Below are 19,591 nucleotides of genomic sequence, written 5' to 3'. Positions count from 1 at the left end.
ATGCCGTATCCCACCTTTAAATTTCTATCTTTACAGGTCTGGTTTGGCACTGTCTCCCGTGTGCGCATTTTGCGGTGAACAAGAAACATTAGATCACTTTTTATTGTTTTGCCGCCGCTTTACTACGCTGAGAAAGCAGTTGATGGAAAGGCCATTGCAACAGCTTGGCCTTAGTTTAAGCAGCCCGACATTGTTATCATTTGGTGCCACAATCCTTGGGCACAGTCACAGGTCTGTGTTTACCGCCATGCAAAATTTTTTACTCGACTCAAATCGTTTGCCTTGCTAAATATATAAACATCACTTGTTCTACAATTGTAGTGTCAATCTCCCTTGAGTGTTACCACTTTTCATTTTATATTTCACTTATTTCCCGTTTTGTTTCCTTTCCTCTACCCCTCAAATAATTTTTTTATGCAAGTATATTAAAAAAAAAAACAATTCTTTGCTACCCAATTCCTGGCCGATCCCCCTCTGTGGGTATGTGCCATAAGTTATTTGGACAACAACAACAACAGCAACAGCGCCAACCTAATATCTCTAATCTAATATCTCTAATATCTCTGCGCCACAATTCTTGGCCGATCCCCCTGTGTGGGTATGTGCCATCACATTAGAGGAGAACAACAACAACAACAACACGAGCAAGGGAGAACAAGCGAGCAGCGGAGCCGATCGGCTGTCCAAGGAGCTCGGAGCGGTGCGTCTTCTGCCAGGCCTGACCCGGGGATCCAGACCTGGGGCTTGCCGGCCGTATCCTGTCCTGTTCTCCTGTCGTCCACGAAACTCGGAACGGTGGTCGGGCCCGGGAGTGCCACAGCGCCAGCTCTTCACTGGCACGAGCGTTCGGCGCCGTGCTCAGCCCAGGCACGTCGGGGAGGCCTGACGCATCGGCCGTGGAAAGACAACCCGAGGCCTCTTGTCTCTACTGGGCCCCGTCCGGTGGCCTAGCCTTCCGCTGGGCTTACTGAGGCCTTACTGCACCGACCCTGCAAAACTCTGACCACCCGGAGCGTCTGCACCGGCTTCTCCACCCAACGAACTGGTGACTGTAGATAACTTGGTGTTTAGTCTTTGACCTACTTGCTTGCCCTACTCTCGTCCCGTCCATGTGTGTACATAAATTATTCGTTGTTAGCTTGGTCAGTCTGGTCGTCTATTTAGACTGCTGTCTCTGAATAAGCCACAGAACAAGGTGGCCAGAAGATTCAAAGAAAAGAACCTCACACTTGTAGACATCGATGGCCACCTCAAAGAACTCTTACCCGTGGTCGAAGAATCCGGCTTCATTCTTCATGAAAATGGAGGAATCTACCCAACAGAAGAATTTTTTTTATAATGTATCGGAGAAGCCTAGCTGTTAAAGGCTACTCATGTGCATGGGCGAGGTAACATGAAACTTGTTTCTTTTTTCAGACGGTGCAACTGCGCCTGTGTTATTTATAGACAGTGGGGATGGCAAATGGTAATCTGCGCTAAGTATGGGAAATACGGTAGACTTGCAGCTTTCTAGCTCACCTAGCCGTGTTACGGACTCTGCGAAAGGCAGCGAAGAAGCTTTGTGGAACTTCTCAGAAGCAATTTTTTTTTATGCCAGCCTACAAACATGTAAAAAAAAAAAGAAGTAAGGTTTAGGTAGACGAAAATAGCTCCCGATTTATTTGTACACATATTAAAAACTGTGTTATTTCCTAGGTGCAGAAAAGAGCTGTGGGGAAGACTGAGGTGTGTGGGCGGGGGGCGGCAAAATGCGAGTTCGATTAGCAATTTTTTTTTATTTCTTCCACGTGCTTAAAAAAAAAACGAGAAAGAAAAACAGTAAGCGTCAGCCTGAATGAGAGCCATTGACGAATGTTTAACGTTTGAAGCAGCTTGCTTATGTCTAAGAAAAAGAGCTTACGAAAAGGAGAAGAGCATATGTTGTCAATGTTTTCATTCCAGCCAAAAAGTGTTACTCTGAGGTATTTATATTCTTCGTCTTGTGAAAGGTGCCGGGTGGATGGTTATATGAGAAAGAACAATTGTTGTTTTTTAGTGATCCGCATAAGTACTCTCACATCAGATACTGTCTTCACCTATGTTTCCTTGGGCGCACCTTCTGCTGAGGACAGAGGCAAACTTCTCGTTTAGCATTTGCCATGTTCTTTGGGTATGCGGTTTTCTTTCGAGAAAGGATCCCACAGGAGAAGAGCAGGCATGCGTTATTAGTCCGCTGTTAGTCACCACTAACGCAGTAGTTAAGGCAATCCCACAGGCTCTGCATTCCATAGCCGTCGCAACCATCTGTTGAAATATTGTAGCACGTTGTTCCGTCCTGGCGCGAAAGCCAAATTGTGCGCAGTGGTCCGGAACCTTTCGGACATCCACTTTTTGGAGCAGTGCATTTATATTCCTGACTTTTTCCAGATCCATTCGTCAGACCTGAAAACATAGCGTACAAGAAAACAAAATATTTTTTCTCAACACGTTGAGGCAACAAACAACACACAGTATGATTGCGACACTCGATAATGCATCATAAGAACGCAGATGCTGTGGGTGATCTCTACGTTTGCCTTGCGTATTGGCTCAGTGATTAGGGCACCCGACTATTAAGCCGATAAACACGGCTCGGATTCTTACCAGTTTGGGGCAACTGTGGTAGATTACACGGTACGGTTATACGCGTGTTAATAGATGTTGCCTAAACTAATGATGCGGAGCAAAAAATTTGTTTTTAAAGTTTTTCTCTCACTCGCAGTGAGTAGTAAAAACTGCCATAGAAAACCAATTATGCTGCGTTTTTAAAATAATTGCGAGGTAGCTGCAGAACATTCTAAGATAATTTATATGAACTATTCATAGACATTCATGGTCTAAGCCATGGTGATCTAAGCTATCCTATCAGTAGGAAAACTTTGGTTCTGAACTTTGTCCAGCGCTCACAAGCAGTAATAAGACGGCGACTGAAAATCCACGGGGTGCGTTTCTATATTACTTTCAGTCGACTGTGCAATATTGTAAAATATGTTTGAAACTATGCATAGAATTGGTCTAAGCTTCCGACGCGGCGCAACAAAATTTAGTCACTGAAGTTTGTCCTGCGCTGCAAAAAAATAAATCAGACTGATATAGAATACCAATGGGACGCGTTTTTGAAAGGCGTAGAAACAAATGCGGATGCTTATCCCGGTGGAGCGCAATCTCTGTTAAGCATGACTACACAGTCTTCGTTTCTTCTTTATGCGATCTTCTTGGTCTTTATCGGTCTGTTCCTCGAGCTGTTCATGCTTTTTCTTCGCTGCTGCTTCTCGGCGAATGGGAATATCATTGCGCTGTCGGAGTTTTTTGTACGTGAAACCTCTAGTGCTATCGCGTTGAAGATGCATAGGGAGAGCGTAGCAAAGAAAGGCAAGTGAGAAATATCTATTCTCGTGAGAAAAAATAATAAACACCTTTCTCTTCACTCCATTTTTCCAACCACGCTGCTCTGCCTAGAGCGTCACCTGGGAAGGTAATCTCATAGCCGTGACGATGCCAGAACATTTTCAGGTCTCACCTTCATGCTGTGCGGTGTGATCTGGAGTTTGGAAAGGTGTCGCCCATCTTTTAGAATCCTTCGAATACAGGCGATCAATAACTAAATACGCATATCTGCTGAATACAGGAGGAGCATCCAAAGAGAGCCACTGCACAGCGGACTTTCTGTTATAAGGAGACGTTTTGTTTGTGCAGCTGTGCAACTCCACTCCAAAAAGTGGCGATTTTTGATGTGCACTATTCGAGCGCTTATACATTTTAGCGCCATCTAGAAGAGGCAGGAAAATTTATCTGCTACTGCCCTCATAGATATGAATATCGCCTTTTTTCTTTATTCTTTTCCATCCTAGTTATCTGTGCGGTCTTTGGTCTAAGAAGTTTTGCTACTAAAACTCTTCAACTGATTTTATTTTCGCGGTTAATGTGCATTTGTCAACAACCTGAAAGCTTGGAATTTAGATACAATTATCTTTAATGGCGGCGTGCGCTGCCACTATCCGTGTACACCAGAATTTTGAATAATCAAACCGCTCTTTTTTTTTATGTATGGGGCGTGTGGGAAGGTTCCGAACTGCTAATATTAACGAGCTGTGGTTAAAAGCGCGCAAAACTTTGAAGACATGAAAGCGTCAGCGGAAAATTTATAGTAATATTTAAAGCCTGAAGGTATAAAAAATGGCGCAATCAATAAACGCAACTTAGGTAAGTGTTAATAAATGTATAAATAGCACCGAACAATTCAAGTGAGCGCTCTGCGTGCTCCTCCGAATGTAAAAGTTGTTAATTGTGATTGAAGGGAAATAGAAAAAAAAAAAACGATTGAAAGCATTAACGTTACACAGTTGCTTTATGCAGTGTCACAATGCATTTCACAAAAATGACGACGAAGGAGGAAATGAATTCTCCTCGATTAGTTCTAGGCTTTGGTAGCAGAAAATTGTGGCAGATGACTGAGCGGAACGATGGTCGGAAAACTGGATAACTTTCAATATCGGAATGGGGCTATATCCTTTCGTGAACTAAAGGAGAGAATGCCAACGTTAAGGGGCGCACAAGCTTCGCCTTTGCGATACATGCGATAGCGCTTTTAACACAATATTTTCATTCCACGGATTTTTGTATATTTTTGTTTAAAATGATGAATTCGCTTATAAAAAACGAAAGGCGCAGTGATTGTCCCATTTCCTGCGTGGACACCTCAGCCACGCCGTAAGAGAAGGGGGTAGGTGGAGTGAAATTGGAGAGAGCGAGAGAGAGAGTAATTTGACCTTTTGGGGGGATCTTTAACGTGCACTGACGTCGCACACAGGAAAAGAGAGAGAGAGCTTTTATTTTTTCAGCAGAGTGACTATCCGACTTTTAGGGGGTTAGACCCGGAAAGTGGTACAGTCGCCTTAGTTACAGGCAACGTTCTTGGAATGTTGGTTGTAGGCCGGTAGTTCTTGAACCCCGGCAGCATCTTCGGCCAGTCGAACAATTTCTCTTTTGGCTCTTGGGTCTAAGCTTCGCAGAAGGGTCTCCAAGGTGCCTTTAGTTATATTTTAAGTGACTTCGCACATTCTATTATGTGATCTAGTGATCCCCTTCCCTTACATGATGAGCATAAGTCTGATCGTCTTTCCGGCCGAATATGGTTTACTAGAACTGGGTTTGGATATATTTTTGTCTTTTGCTTTCTCCATGCTGCTGCTTCTTTGCTTAACGTGGGGCATGGTGGTGATAGGGCCCTCCTTCTCAGTCTATACTGCGTTATTATTTCGCCATAGCTAATCAGGTCCTCTTGCTTACCTTGCTGCGGTGGCACTCCTCCAGCCCGATGTATGAGATCTTGGGCTAGTTTGTGTGCCGTCAAGTTTCCGGGCACACATGCGTGGGCTGGCGTCCAAACAAGGGTGGCGTCTTTTTCCATTGGCTTTTGATCGCGGATTCTATCCACGGTCGTCACTATGACTCCTGCGGTGTAGCTCCTGATTGCGCTTTTGTTCTCACTGACTATGTATACAGCCTCGGTCTGAGCAAGAGCCAGTGCTATTGCAACCTCTTCCGCTGTCTGTATCGATCTTTCTTTATCGCACAGCAAATAGAGGCTTTTGCGTTTCGCCTCTATTAATATGGAAGAAGCCAGAAAAAATGGACCATGTTTTTTTACACTGTTGGGAAGGAGTATATTTTTGGGATGTATTGCAAAGAACGCTAATGAAAGGTTTTCCGCTAGACCCGCCTGGCATTCGGTACTTATGTGTAGAAAGTGAGGATGGTGTACCATTTGATTTAATTATGCTCATGGGCCTCCACTGTATATGGCGCTCAAGAATGGCGGGTTACCATCGCGATAAAGATGCACGACCTGCCAGAATTTATTTTCGGGAAAGCATGGACAGGTTTTTGGCAATCTAGAAAGCTGCAGCAGAACCTCCGGAATGTCTCTCAAGGCTAGCGCCTTTGTTGTGTACACGTGAATTTTAGTGTGTCATATGTAAATAGCGTATGTATATATCATTTGTGTGATGTTTTGATTTTTGCTCGTGAAATGCAATGTCAAGACCAGGCAATAAAGAAAAAAAAAAGAATTATGTCTGTCACGGTCAGTTTCGAACCCCGGTAAAATACGGTTAGTCATCCCGTCGTCGCGATGCATTTTATAAAACTATAATATTTATTATTTACTACTATTATTATTATTATTATTATTATTATTATTATTATTATTATTATTATTATTATTATTATTATTATTATTATTATTATTATTATTATTATTATTATTATTATCATTATTATTATTATTATTATTTTTATAAGACTACCTGGTGATCTTAATGTGCACTGACATCGCCAGGTGGTTGAAATTACTTCTCTGCCCTCCCACTACGGCTCCCATTTCTCTCTCTTTCCACTTTCACTCCCACCTTCCTCCCTTTGTTTACGGCGCGGTTCAGATGTCCACGGATTGTGTGTGACAGATACTGTGTCTTTCCTTTCCTGTGAACCAATTATTTTATTATTATCATTATTATTATTATTATTATTATTATTATTATTATTATTATTATTATTATTATTATTATTATTATTATTATTATTATTATTATTATTAATTTATTAAATGCATCGTGACGACGGCGTGACTAACCGTATGTACCGTGGTTCAAAACTGACCAAGGCAGGCATATTTTTTTTTCTTTATTGCCTTCTCTTGACACATTGCATTTCACGAGAAAAAAATTAAAAAAAGTCTCACAAATGATATTTACATACGCTATTTACATATGACACACTAAAATTCACGCATGCACAACAAAGGCTCTAGCCTTGAGAGCCACTCGGGAGATTCTGCTGCAGCTTTCTGGATTGCCAAAAACACGTCCGTGCACTGACATTGAGGAGGTGGTGAAGGGTAGCGGGCTGGATACTAGGTCAATGCCGCTTGCGGCGGGGGCTAGCCAGCCACCGAATTTTTATCTGTTGTAGGCCGTCATTGCACCCGTCACCGCTTCGGTGGTGGACGACGGCTGTTGCGGCGTGCGTCTTTCTCTCCCTGTTCTTTTTGTTTCTTCTCTACTATCTCCCTCCTGTCCGCACGAAGCAGCGGAGCACCGCCGGGGTGGTGCAGTGGTAAGACGCCCGACTACTGTGCCGGAGTACCCGGGTTCGAACCCGACCTCGGCGGCTGCGTTTCGATGGAGGCGAAACGAAGAGGCGTCCGTGTGCTGTGCGATGTCAGCGCACGTTAAAGATCCCCAGGTGGTCGATATTACTCCGTAGCCCTCCACTACGGCTCCTCTTTCTCTCTTTCCACTTTCACTCCCACCTTCCTCCCTTCCCTTACGGCGCGGTTGCGGTTTCCACAGAAAACAAGTGAGACAGTTACCGCGCCTTTCCCTTCCTATAAATAAATCAGAAGCAGCGGAGATTCGATGGAGGCGAAACGAAGAGGCGTCCGTGTGCTGTGCGACGTCAGCGCACGTTAAAGATCCCCAGGAGGTCGAAATTACTCCGTAGCCCTCCACTACGACTCCTCTTTCTCTCTTTCCACTTTCACTCCCACCTTCCTCCCTTCCCTTACGGCTCGGTTGAGGTGTCCACATAAAACATGTGAGACAGTTACCACGCCTTTCCCTTCCTATAAATCATAAAAAAAAAGCAGCGGAGGTGGCTCGGCAACAGAGCCAGTAGGTGTCCTGTGCATTTTTTTTCGTTCTTCTAACAGCCACAACAACAACGACAACTGACATCGCGCGGCTCACGGACGCCTCTCCGTTTTGCCTCCATCGAAACGCAGCCGCCTGTGGTCGGAAGCTAACCCGGGTACTTCGGCACTGTAGTTGGGCATATTTAGGTTGATTTGTGGGGAAAGGAAGCTGCAGTACCTTAGCTCTCGGTAGACACCTGCGCTTGCAATTAACCGGATATAATCGGGGACACATATTTCATTGCTTCGAATCCCAGTCTTTAACTGGCCTCTAACTTGACTCTAATATAGGTGGATGCCGAATTCGAAGCGAAATGGCATGACACCCCTCTGTAGCTCCACAAACAATGGCCGCGTCGCAATTTTGATAATAAACCCCGTGCGTGTATCTAAGTTTGTTTCCTTCGGTCTGAAAGTATTTGTTTGCTTCGCGCTGATTTTAGCGCTATAACTACAACAAAGCTAACGCCAGCTTTTCTGCACGTTAGGCCCCTATGCTATTACGCAAAAATTAACCATGGATGAGATTGTGGGAACGTTATGAGTCTGTCGCAAGTTTGTCTTTGCTCACGATAATACAACATTTACAAAAAGCAAAAAGTAAAGTTTCCGCCGCTCACTGCTGAGTCTGCAGACCCACTGCGTGAGCTGCATCCCTATTTTGAAGTTTTCGAAACAACAAATCAAATATGCGAATGATCCACAGGATAACGAATAAAAGAAACGGGCTAAAGGAGGCCGACGCAATCAGGATAGTCACTGCCTTGGTGATACCACGACTGACGTACAGCTTGCCGTACCATAAAATTGACGCCCAAATTAGGAAAACATATAAGATCGAGCTAGGACTCCCCCCCCCCCCCCCCCCCCCCCCCCGAGAATGGACGCAAAAGCTGATGGAACTAGGAGTATTCAACACCTATAACGAACACAGCGAAGCGGCCACATTGTTTCAGAAAGTCAGGCTAGCACAATCAAAGGTAGGAAGGCACCTACTAACGAGACTTCGCCAACGAGACGCATTACGAGAGATTGAAAATTCGACTGACATACCACAAAAAATTAGGCAAACGTTCGTGGTCAGCCCTACACCAAAAACATGAGCCCCCTACACAACACAGGGAGGAGAGAGGATAGGGCTAGAGCTCTAGGCCGAAGCCTGGCAAAGAAACCAACCGTCCTCTATGTGGATGCTTCCACGTACAGAGACAGAAAAGCGGCGGTCGTTGCCATAGTTAACAACCGGGGAAAAGAAATATCCAGCTTGTTAATTAGGACCGGGGATACAAACACGGCGGAAGAGGTGGCAATAGCTTTAGCCATCAAGGAAGCAAACAGAAACAACAAGAGCTATACAATAGTAACTGACTCACAGGCCGCATACAGAAGTTTCCTAAGGGGAAGGATAAGCAGGCAGGCCGGCACCCTCCTCAGGGAGGCAACAAAACTCAAAAACAAGCAGAATGTGGTATGGGCACCTGGGCATGGAGGGGTGGAGGGAAACCGTAAAGTCGACGCAATAGTTCGAGGTTACACAATCCGAGCGAACGACGACAAGGGGGAAACCAACAGCAATAACCAATGGGATCCTGTACCTAGGAACACCACCTGCAGCTCAAGACCACGACCCCTGAACCCCTTCCCGTTTTGCCGAATAAAGTTTTATACTACGACTACTAGGCTATTACTAGACTGTCGCAGCCAAGTCTGCCAGCGCTCTTACTGGGGCCGGCAGGTTGCAGCAGTACAGCTGCAGCTGTTATCTGCTGGGACATTACATTCAGTGTTATTTGCCGCGCGTATTTCCTCTCCCTGCGGGTAGGGTACCTACTGTTCAACGCCCAGTTAACCTCAGTGCACGTTAAAGAACCCTAGGTGGTCTAAATTACCGGAGTCCTCCACTACGGCGTCTCTGATAGCCTGAGCCGCTTTGGGACGTTAAACCCTACAAACCAACCAACCTACTTTTTCTCTTCGTCACGTGTGTAGCTGAAATCAAGACTCGCACTTTTAGATGTCCATTACTTTGACCTAAGAGCGAAGATGTGAATAGTTTTTGTACTATACGCTCCGGGAGATTAGCTTGTCAAAGTTCTGCTTGTTTCTCCGGAGAGTTCTCATGTTGTGCGAGATCAACACTATTCGGTCATGCGAGTGCGATTTTCGCCGTGGTAGATGTAGTGGGACCATGCTAAGAGCGAATGTTATTTGTTGAAAAGCACAAAAATACTGTCGGTATCAGTGATACTACGGTTATGTAGAGGTTGAAGTTGTGGTCGTCTGCTGCGACAGGTGGCATTAGCTTTTCGTTAATTCTACCGGAACTTGCTCCGCCGTAGGGACGCATTAAATAACATCACTTTGTGCCATGAACATATAGCACTGCAGCCCGTACATGAGTCACCTCTCACTGAAACAATCTGAAGTCCATTTCATGCCGCTTAGATAACTGCTGGGATCCGCGAGGGACCTCCTCCGGCATCATCAACGATGAGGGCTATCTCAATTTGTCCTGAAGGGTTCTGAACGGCTATCGTTTCAACAATAAGATACTACTTACACGTCGCAAAATTATTTAATGCACAATGATCCAATGGCTTGGGGTACCCTTGTAAATAATTGGCCGCACTTGCACATCAGCAGCTTTTTATTTTTAATTATGTGTGTTTCACCAACCCTAAGACTACACTAAAGGAGATTATTCGACAATAATATAAAGAAAGCAAAATGTCCCTTCGAGCGGAATTCTTAGCAATAACCTCGCAGAAAGCATTTCTGCTTTTAGCACAATGTCAGTGATGATTGTTCAGTGAGCTCATTTTTGATGTCCTTATTCTTAAGTCAGCATAAGTGTCACTACTTAAACAAGGTATGTCTACATTTCTTTTCAAACCGGGCTACTGCTACCTTTAATGAGTCATTTCTAAAATCACCTCGTAAGATTGTACTTGAAGAATGCAGATTTGTTATGAGACCAAAGTGCAATTTTTATTTCAGCGTGGCCCTAGTACTATGCTCGTTTGACTGAAATCGATACCTTTTTTGGCAAAAATAGCAAGCAGAAAATCTTTGTCGGGAGTTTAACGAAACGCTTTGCAATAGTGCTGACATTGGGTTAGAGCTCCTATTTATGGCGAATGCGTGTGCTGCGAATTTAGGTCAATACAGTGTCAACGTACACTTTAGGTAGTGCATTAATGCTATGAGAAGTCGCAATAAAAAATTTGAGATGCAAAATTTTACATAACAATGGAAACAGAAATACGGCCTGATAACAGTATCGGTGCATAGGATAGAAGCCTCCAGAGTAAAGTCGATAAAGCATTAAAATGGTAATGAATAGCAGCAACATTAACCGTAGATAGCGATGTCACTACATGTTACAAAAGAAGAAACATGCAACAACATAAGTTTAGGAACTTTGCTTACCAACTGCGACAATCAGGATAATTATTAAGAACAATGCTTTCATTGAAGATTGGTCACGCATCGAGAAGCGTTGCAATGTCCTATCCATTGACCAGGGACAGATCCTACTGTACATTTAAGTCGACTAAGTCTGCGCGGCGTTAAAGAAGTGCTGCTCTGCGCTAATGCGCTTATTTATACTCGAAAAACTATTTAAAGTGCAACGCTCGACTACCTCACGAAGGGTTTGCGTGGACGGCACTTCTTTAGAAGAAAAGGTTTCGAATTTAGAAGGAAACCAGAGGCGTCTTACAGCCTTTATTTTTGTGAAAGGTTTCAAACAAATCTCCACAGCTGCGAATAAAGCGTTGTCGTGTCTAAGAACATTGCGCGCCACGCACCGCGAGGAGAACCTTGTCTGTAAGACCCTGAAATTTCACATCTTTGGTTGACATTCTCAACCTTGTTTTTTTTTTTTCCTAATGAAGAGAAAAATTGGGTAAAGTCAGCAATTAATGATCAGTACATAACAGCAGAGTCTTCTGGTAGCAGGTCTTATTAGAGAAGGACTGCTTTTTTTCTACAAATGGATTTTGCGACTTACGTCAGCACACATTGCCGAAGTAGAAAGAGACTGCCTGCTGCTAACATTTTAGTGCAGTTAAGAAAAGAAAGAAAAAAAAAGGTATAAGGTAGTGGTGAGAAATAAGCCGCATGTGACAAGGGCTGTGCATACACCGACAATTCACCAACCCAGACAGTATTATTTGACGAGCAAGCTTGACCTTTGTTTGGTGTGACTATGGACTGGAGTGCGAAAAAAAGACAGGACAATAAAAAACAGCACTGTCAGATTAATGTGTCACTTTTCTGAAAGTAAAGATAGACTTTACACTCAGGGGTTTTACGAAAACCTGAGAGAGGCCAACGACAAATTATTTTGAAAGAAGTAGTATCTGCAACGTATTTAGCATGATTTGCAATGGACAAACCTTCTGGCCACATCGCAGATCATCTGTGCGGCTACTCGAGCATGGAATCCGTTGACTTTCTCAGTCCTCTCGTATTGTTTGTAGCGTTGGTGACCGCACCGCTGTGTCCATGATTCGGTACACGTTGCGGTGCTGGGATGCATAATTACCTTCCAGACAGTGCACTTTTATTCACGATAGATATTTACAATATTGCCGTCAGGTACGGTGTCAATACGATTAACTGCAGAACTTGGTGGATGGTCGTCGGCTAGAGACTAGCAGAATCAAGTCGTATGTCTTCTGCTACACATTGGGCTGGTGTTCTGCGAGACCTCTGTTAGCCTGGCCCACCTTGTTAGCTTGACGGCCTTTTGGCCCCAGAATACTCACTTAAATTAGCGTTTCAAAAATATTAAGACCACTCTCTTGGGCAATCGCCAGCAGACACTCTTTAGCAGGGAAAAAATAATGTTTTACTGAGCTCACTAGTCGCTTTGTTCCATACACTCTCTCCCTTTCCAAGGAACTCTGTACATATCCATAATGAAATGAACACAGAAACACACACAAAGCCGAGAGTGGCCACGCCTACAACAGGCATATTTCTTTGACCTTACACTGTATCCCGGTCATTGCCCTTAGTTCGCCGAAGAAGGGCCTAGCAGTCAAAATCATATAGGAAGCAGAGAAAGGCTACACAGTTACCAGGCACATTCCTCGGGGCTACAACCTCTCGTGGTCGTTGCCTTTATTTCCTAAAAAAAAAAAAAAGGGGGGGGGGGGGCTTCACATTAATTACAAGCTTATAAAAGTAAACTTAACCAAGCTTTCTAACTTGCTGACGTGCCTATTCAACAATTTCACCGCTGCCCTTTTCTTTGATGCGGCGCATCTTAACGCGCGTTGGAGGAGTGGGGAGTTCGTTTTTCCATATTTCTAGGAAAAGCCTTGGAGCAACTCCTTCCCATATATATTTGCGCGTATGATTGGTGTACGCGTCAACGGAAAACACAAAAGCACAACTTATACAGAAACAATATAGTTCTACGGGCTATTCCGTACAGAACCTGCATCTGAACGAAATATTTTATATGCACGTACACGAACTAAGTGGGCAGCACATCATAATATAAGACAGAAGTACTTAACGTAGTACACAACACAATACATGAAACATGTAACCATCGGATAGCAATTCACTCACTACTTATACGCAGACAGCACTTATTCAACACTCACGCAGAAGCAGGAGCCTGCCCTGTATGTATTCCTTGATGCACGATAAAACTTACAAACACCTGGCAACGATCACTGCAAACGACGCGATTTTCCGCATACACTGTGAATGAAACAAGCGGAACGTTGCTCTGATGCTCGCATGTGCAGTCGGCCTAGCTTTCCGTTCTAGCTATCACTTTCCAACCTAGTGAGGATAAAGCCTAGAAAATCAAATGAAACCTAGCCCATTAACTTAGTGACATGGGCTATTCAACAATGGCACTCATGCCCCCCGCTTGCAAACCAGGCATCTCATGTTCCTAACAAACAAGTAATCTGTGAATAGGAGTTCGTTTTCGATGTGCTTCTGGTTGAAACCCGCAAATCTAAGTGCGTTGTCCACCTAGATCCAAACAAGTGGGCAAGTGCCAACGGACAAACTTTCTGGCATGAGGACTCAAACCTAGATTCAGACAAGTCGGCCTTGAAAAACTCCGCAATGGAGAAAAATAGGAATATATCTCTCGTCCCCACATGTAAATGCAACATATATAAACTATGTCTCTGTGACATAATTCTGGAGCTCTCCAATTTGTCAAAGGGGTATCAGGGTTTGTTATTCTGTTTTGTGCCCTTACACCCTATTGCATCGCGTATCACGAGCACAATACCGACACAGCCAATATCATCATCATCATCATCATCATCATCATCAGCCTGATTATACCCACTGCAGGGCGAAGGCCTCTCCCATATTTCTCCACTTAACCCGGTACAGCCAATATACAGATTTCAAAACAGACTAGATACCTAGTTACCATTCCAAATGTATATCTCCGGAAACACGTTACTATAAGTGAGTCTGTTATGTAGCCATGATTCCGTTAAAACAATCAGAGACGGTTTTTTAATATCAATTGGGTTGCAAAATAATCTTCCTTGTTATTTATACTTCTGCAGTTAACTAAAAGAAAATATACGGATTCCTAACAACTTTTTTGTTTTTATCAGCGATACCGAAGTACTTGACCGTTTTGCTACTCAGTTGTGTACATGAATTTATTTATATACAATACATAATATTCGAGAGCAACTTTGTCGTTCTCCTGATGATGCAGTTTAGCCTAGTCCCATTAGGCCTTCCTCATTTTTCTGACATCCAGAAGATCGCGATTTCCAGCACTGAACAGTTCATTTCGTTTTACATTAGCGAGAATTTGCTGTTTGCCTTTAAATTTAGCAGATTTTGTAATATTTGCAAGAAAAGTTCCGGATGTAAAGGTTTCCATTATATCTGCCCTCTCAATTTCTATATGATCAATCTAGAATGTCGGACTGCAAAGGTCTGGAACAAAATTATTGACTGTCCGTGCGTCTCATATTCATCTTTATATTCAAACCAAAGCAAAGCGATTTGCATTTCCGAGAACAATTTTCCAAACCATTGAACTCTTTTACTAGAGCTTGATAATATTGTTCTAAAAGATCGTCATAGGTTTTTCACTGTGAAGCAACATTCTGTAATTAGAGATCTTGGTTTGCAAGGATGTCAAACGATTCGAGAAATTATCAATTGAGTTTTGGTTTTCGGCATGGTATTCTCAATCTGCGGCCATTTCGACCACCCAGAAGTTCTTGAATCACGTCATCACGAGAGGCGAGATTAGCTTCAATATCATTGCATGTCAGCGATAATAGAAGGTAAAACGCACCTTGTTGCACAAGCATGAATCGATGCCTGTTTCGGTTTACGACACAAGGCTGATAAGAACGGTTTGTGACACGTTTACACATTGTAGGGGGTAGGACCGGAAAGAAAGCAGTGGCAGGACTTTCACAAAAAATACTTTCAGCAATCTGAGCAAAGAGCAGTAGTTGCGTTAAACCGACATTCATTGCAGAGCCGGTAGTGAGGTTGTAGACATGTTGACCGTCGTCCCACTCTAAATCGACCGCCACTGGTCAACCACTAAAATCAGCGGTGAGGCACCTTTCATCAGCGAAAACGTCCGCTGCATTCACCACCGCAGAAGAGGTGAAGTAGGCATCCCCGATTTATGATTCCAAATGAAGGACAGTGCCGCAATGTCTGCCGTGAATTGGATTCCTTGCCTTGCTGCAGACAAGAACCTGCGCACAGAGCAGTAGCTTCATGAACCTGGAGTTCACTATAGAGCCGATTCCACCTCCGAAGTACGTAGTGAAGCGGAGCAGCTTATGTAGACTGCGGTCATGTTGACTGTACTCTCAGTGTAAATCGACTGGCGCTGGACAACAACCGAAATGGCGGCCTCCACGTTAGCGTTCTTCCGACATCACACCGGCAGGGACACTCGCGTTCAGTCCCATGCCCCATCTGTAGAAACCTTGAACGACAGAAAACTACTAACTACGGCAGGCATTCAGTGGCATCCGCGAGACATGCCACGCCCGCATCCTCGAGGCATCGTTGTAGTCCTCAAGCCCAGTGTCATGACAGATTTGCGGAGTGTGTCACAATATGGCCGACTGGGAGCGGTCTCACTGCCCACCTGAGCAAGAAGGTGCAGCCACTATCAATGCCATCCCGCCATGGGACCATAATGTCATAGTAGGCACCAAAGACTCACCCACAGGAGATTGCCTACTCCGCGACTTTAATTTGTACACTAGCAAGGGTCCTCACTGAGTATGGATTGATTTATGGGAAGAGAAAGGCGCGGTAACTGTCTCACTTGTTGTCTGTGGACACCTCAAGCGCGCCGTACGGAAAGAAAGGAAGGTTGGAGTAAAAGTGGAAAGAGAGAAAGAGGAGCCGTAGTGGAGGGCTACGGAGTTATTTCGACCACCTGGGGATCTTTAACTTGCGCTGACATCGCACAGCACACGGACGCCTCTTCGTGTCACTGAGTATGGAAATTTCAAACTGAAAGAAGAAATCTGCCGAGGAGAGGGAGAAACCACGAGAAAGCGCCACCATGAAAGACAAAAGTGCTGCGGCGAGCTCGTGAGCTCACTGTATTACACATGCTTGAACGACAAACGCTGCGTTCCTCACTTTCGTAGGGAAGGGGCACCACGCGTTTTGAATTTTAATTCAGGACTGAATCTTGTGCGTGAATACATATAATAATAATAATTGGTTCACAGGAAGGGAGAGGCGCAGTATCTGTCACACTTGATCTGTGTACACCTGAACCGCGCCGTAAGGGAAGTGAGGAAGGTGGGAGTTAAAGTGGAAAGACAGAAAGGGGAGCCGTAGTGGAGGGCTGCGGAGTAATTTCGACCACCTGGGGATCTTTAACGTGCGCTAACATCGCACAGCACACGGACGCCACTTCGTTTCGCCTCCACCGAAACGCAGCCGCCGTGGTCGGGTTTGAACCCGGGAACTCCGGGCAGTAGTCGGGCGTCTTACCACTGCACAACCCCGGCGGGGCGTGCGTGAATACAAGGACAATGTTCTAGGGTGTGGGAGGCGCTGTACTATTGAGCATTGGGCGAGCACGTGTCCTGCCGTGGACCCTTCAAAGTGAGGTCTGTGAGGCTCCACTTATGTGCAACCCATAATGTGAAATTTGTGGCTTGGATCACCACACGGGCTGTTGGAACTGCATTGCAAATTTTCTAACACTTCAGGTGCGTGTAAACAAGCCTCGCAACGTGCGTCTCGAAATCACAAGTCAGCTTGCAAGGAGGTAGGTCACGCCATTCTCGCGGTGCCAATGGCAGAGTGGCACGCACCCCGCCGGGGTGGCGCAGTGGTTACGGCGCTCGACTACTGTTCCCATGGAAGCGGGATCGAATCCCGGCCTCTGTGGCCGCTTTTCGATGGAGGCGAAAACCAAGGGGCCCATGTGGTGTGCGATGTCAGTGCACGTTAAGGAACCCCAGGTGGTCGAAATTTCCGAAGTCCTCAACTATGGCGTCTCTCATAGGGGAGGTTAAACCCCACAAACCAAACCAAACCAGAGCGGCACGCGCTGACACCGGCTCACACGACGGTGGGATGCCTCCTCCCGCAATCTGACGTCATTGGTGAGCAAGAAGAAGGCACCCCTTCCCTCCCCCAAGCGAAAAAGAATGTCAGGCCGTGCTGCAAACAGACGACGCAGCCAGAGCTCCTACCTTCACGCCAAGAGTTACCTCCTGCACCACTAGCCTGCAAGTTACTGAAACACTCAATGGTTTGTGTATCGCGCAAAGAGCTTGTTTGGGTACCGGGAAATTAGGGGGCAGAACTAAATCAGCGTGCATATGTCTCCGCCCGAGCTTTTCTCTCCCGGGGTCTCTCCTCCACCTTTCTTGAAGTCTCGGACTACACACTCATTATTAACCTATGAAGACGTATTACAGCACTAGTGCTTATCAAGACAAAAGTTCTCGTGCTCTGCCAAGGTATTCGATAAAGCAGGACAGGGCAATTTACATTCATTACTAAGCATGTGAATTAACATCCAAGAAAAGTTTCCGCTATCGAGCCAGAATTATTTTCAATGGAATGTAAACTTTTTGGCAGAAAGCAGACTTGTACGTTATGGCATGAACCTGTCAGGCTAAAATGCTTTAGTCACTATAATACTGCCAATATGGTAAAGGATGAGATGCATTTCTGTCTAGCTCCGACCTTGAGGGGCGGCAAGTCTTCATTGAAAGTGTGAGAGTGGTGGCCTTGGGCAAAGAAATCTCGGCTTAAGGATCCCAGCAACATTCCCACAATTGCCCTATTTATTTGATTGAAATAAAGCGTTCAATGAATACCAACTGCTCGCTCCTTCTTCGCCTTCTTCTCCTCTTCCTCCCCTTCCATGGCCCCCGATGTAGATGCCGAGAGCCGCAAAAAATCGAGGTACTCTGGGCACAGAACGACCTATTACTAAGCAATATATTAGCTATTAGCTAAAATGATAGTCGTGTCGAATACCCAGAGTTCAGAATCCACGAGGGATGAGCCGGAGCCACGGTATAAGAGTAGCCGGAGCTGTCGGGCGCTTTCGTGGCAACTATGGCCGCCATAGAGGTGCGTCTCATCTCCCAACTGCAATACGTAGTTAAGGCAGCCATGGACCGCCTCTAGGCTAAGTGCTAGACAATGGTCCCTGAAGCGGTCTTCAAATACATGCAGGATCATCCCACAACCATTCGTCGAGCTGGGAGACTTAAATCCTGACCTGAAAGGTACTCCCTACATGTTAGAAATTCTGACACCGAGGATTCCAATCTCGCCCCCACTGCAGGTACCGGCATCCAGGCGGCGACTCCCAAGCCTTCCCTAAATTTCACTCGTGGCAGGAGAGCCTAAGTGTCCTCCCCTCAATCATACCCATCGCTATTGGTAACGCAATAGGGTTTTAGCTTCAGGAACCGTCACAAACGCGTGAACCAACGCCTCTACGTAGAAACATTCGATTCTTTACCAGCCAGAGTCACCCACCAGGACTCAAGAGTGGCGGGAAAATGAACAAGCTGCATCAGCTTCTAGCGGTACCCTTCGTGCTGTCTAATAGGGTATGAATCATACGCGGGCACAGACGTTTACCGCTCCGCAGCGGTGGTGCAGTGGTTAAGATGCCCGACTTCTGTGCCGGAGTACAGTTGTTCGAACATGGCCGGCGGCTGCGTTTCGATGGGGTCGAATGAAGAGGCGTCCGGTTGCTGTGCGATGTCACTGGTCGTTGAAGATCTCTGCTCTCTTTCCTTGCGGCGGGGGGTCAGGTGTCCTCAGAAATGTGTGTGACAGCTACTGCGCCTTTCCTTTCCCGTGAACCATTTATTTATAATATTATATTAAGTTTGCTTGGCCCTCACGATCCTCTATCTGTATTTCAGTGATTACAGCACCCCTCCGCCGCTCGGATCCTCCACTAGAAATAATAAACATGTACTGCTCCCCTAACTAAAGCGAGCGACGTTCGCGGACATGCTTAGCGCGCGCTAAAGATAATGGGTCCCGACCGGCTCTTTGTTGCGGGCGACTTGAACGCCACCAGTCAACAGTGAAGCGAGGACGCAAGCTGGCAGAGCTTGCGTCCAGAATGGGCCTTACAAATGTAAAGAATTATGTGAATATTACAGATCCACGCACCAAACTCTTCCTACCCCGTGCAAAGGGCTGGGGAAGGCTAACGAGCGGGTGCTCCTGCGCCTGCTCACCAAGACAATGATGTGCCCGGCTACTCGTAAATGTTTTGACCCCATCTGACCTACCACATGGTGTGGGCCTCCCAGAAAAACCCATCCTTACCTAACCCTATCCCCAACCCCACCCGAGAAAGCTGGGAGGTGACCCTATTCAGCTGCT

The 19,591-nt window shown here is 45.4% G+C and overlaps 1 long non-coding RNA gene across 1 annotated transcript; it reads right to left on the bottom strand.

The window, feature by feature from the left end:
- Nucleotides 1-1,793: 1,793 nt before the first annotated feature.
- On the bottom strand, nt 1,794-11,284 carry LOC146186316 (uncharacterized). The gene is made up of 2 exons (XR_014707851.1): nt 11,141-11,284; nt 1,794-2,421 (listed from the first exon to the last, which is right to left on the bottom strand). It is a non-coding gene; the product is annotated as an uncharacterized LOC146186316 (long non-coding RNA).
- Between the last annotated feature and the right edge of the window lie 8,307 nt (nt 11,285-19,591).

Source organism: Amblyomma maculatum, chromosome 6 (assembly GCF_055883805.1).
Source record: "Amblyomma maculatum isolate TAMU_Amacu chromosome 6, ASM5588380v1, whole genome shotgun sequence".
Lineage (NCBI taxonomy): Eukaryota > Metazoa > Arthropoda > Arachnida > Ixodida > Ixodidae > Amblyomma > Amblyomma maculatum.
Note: the sequence above shows the minus strand (reverse complement) of the source record. Positions and strands in the feature narration are given on the sequence as shown.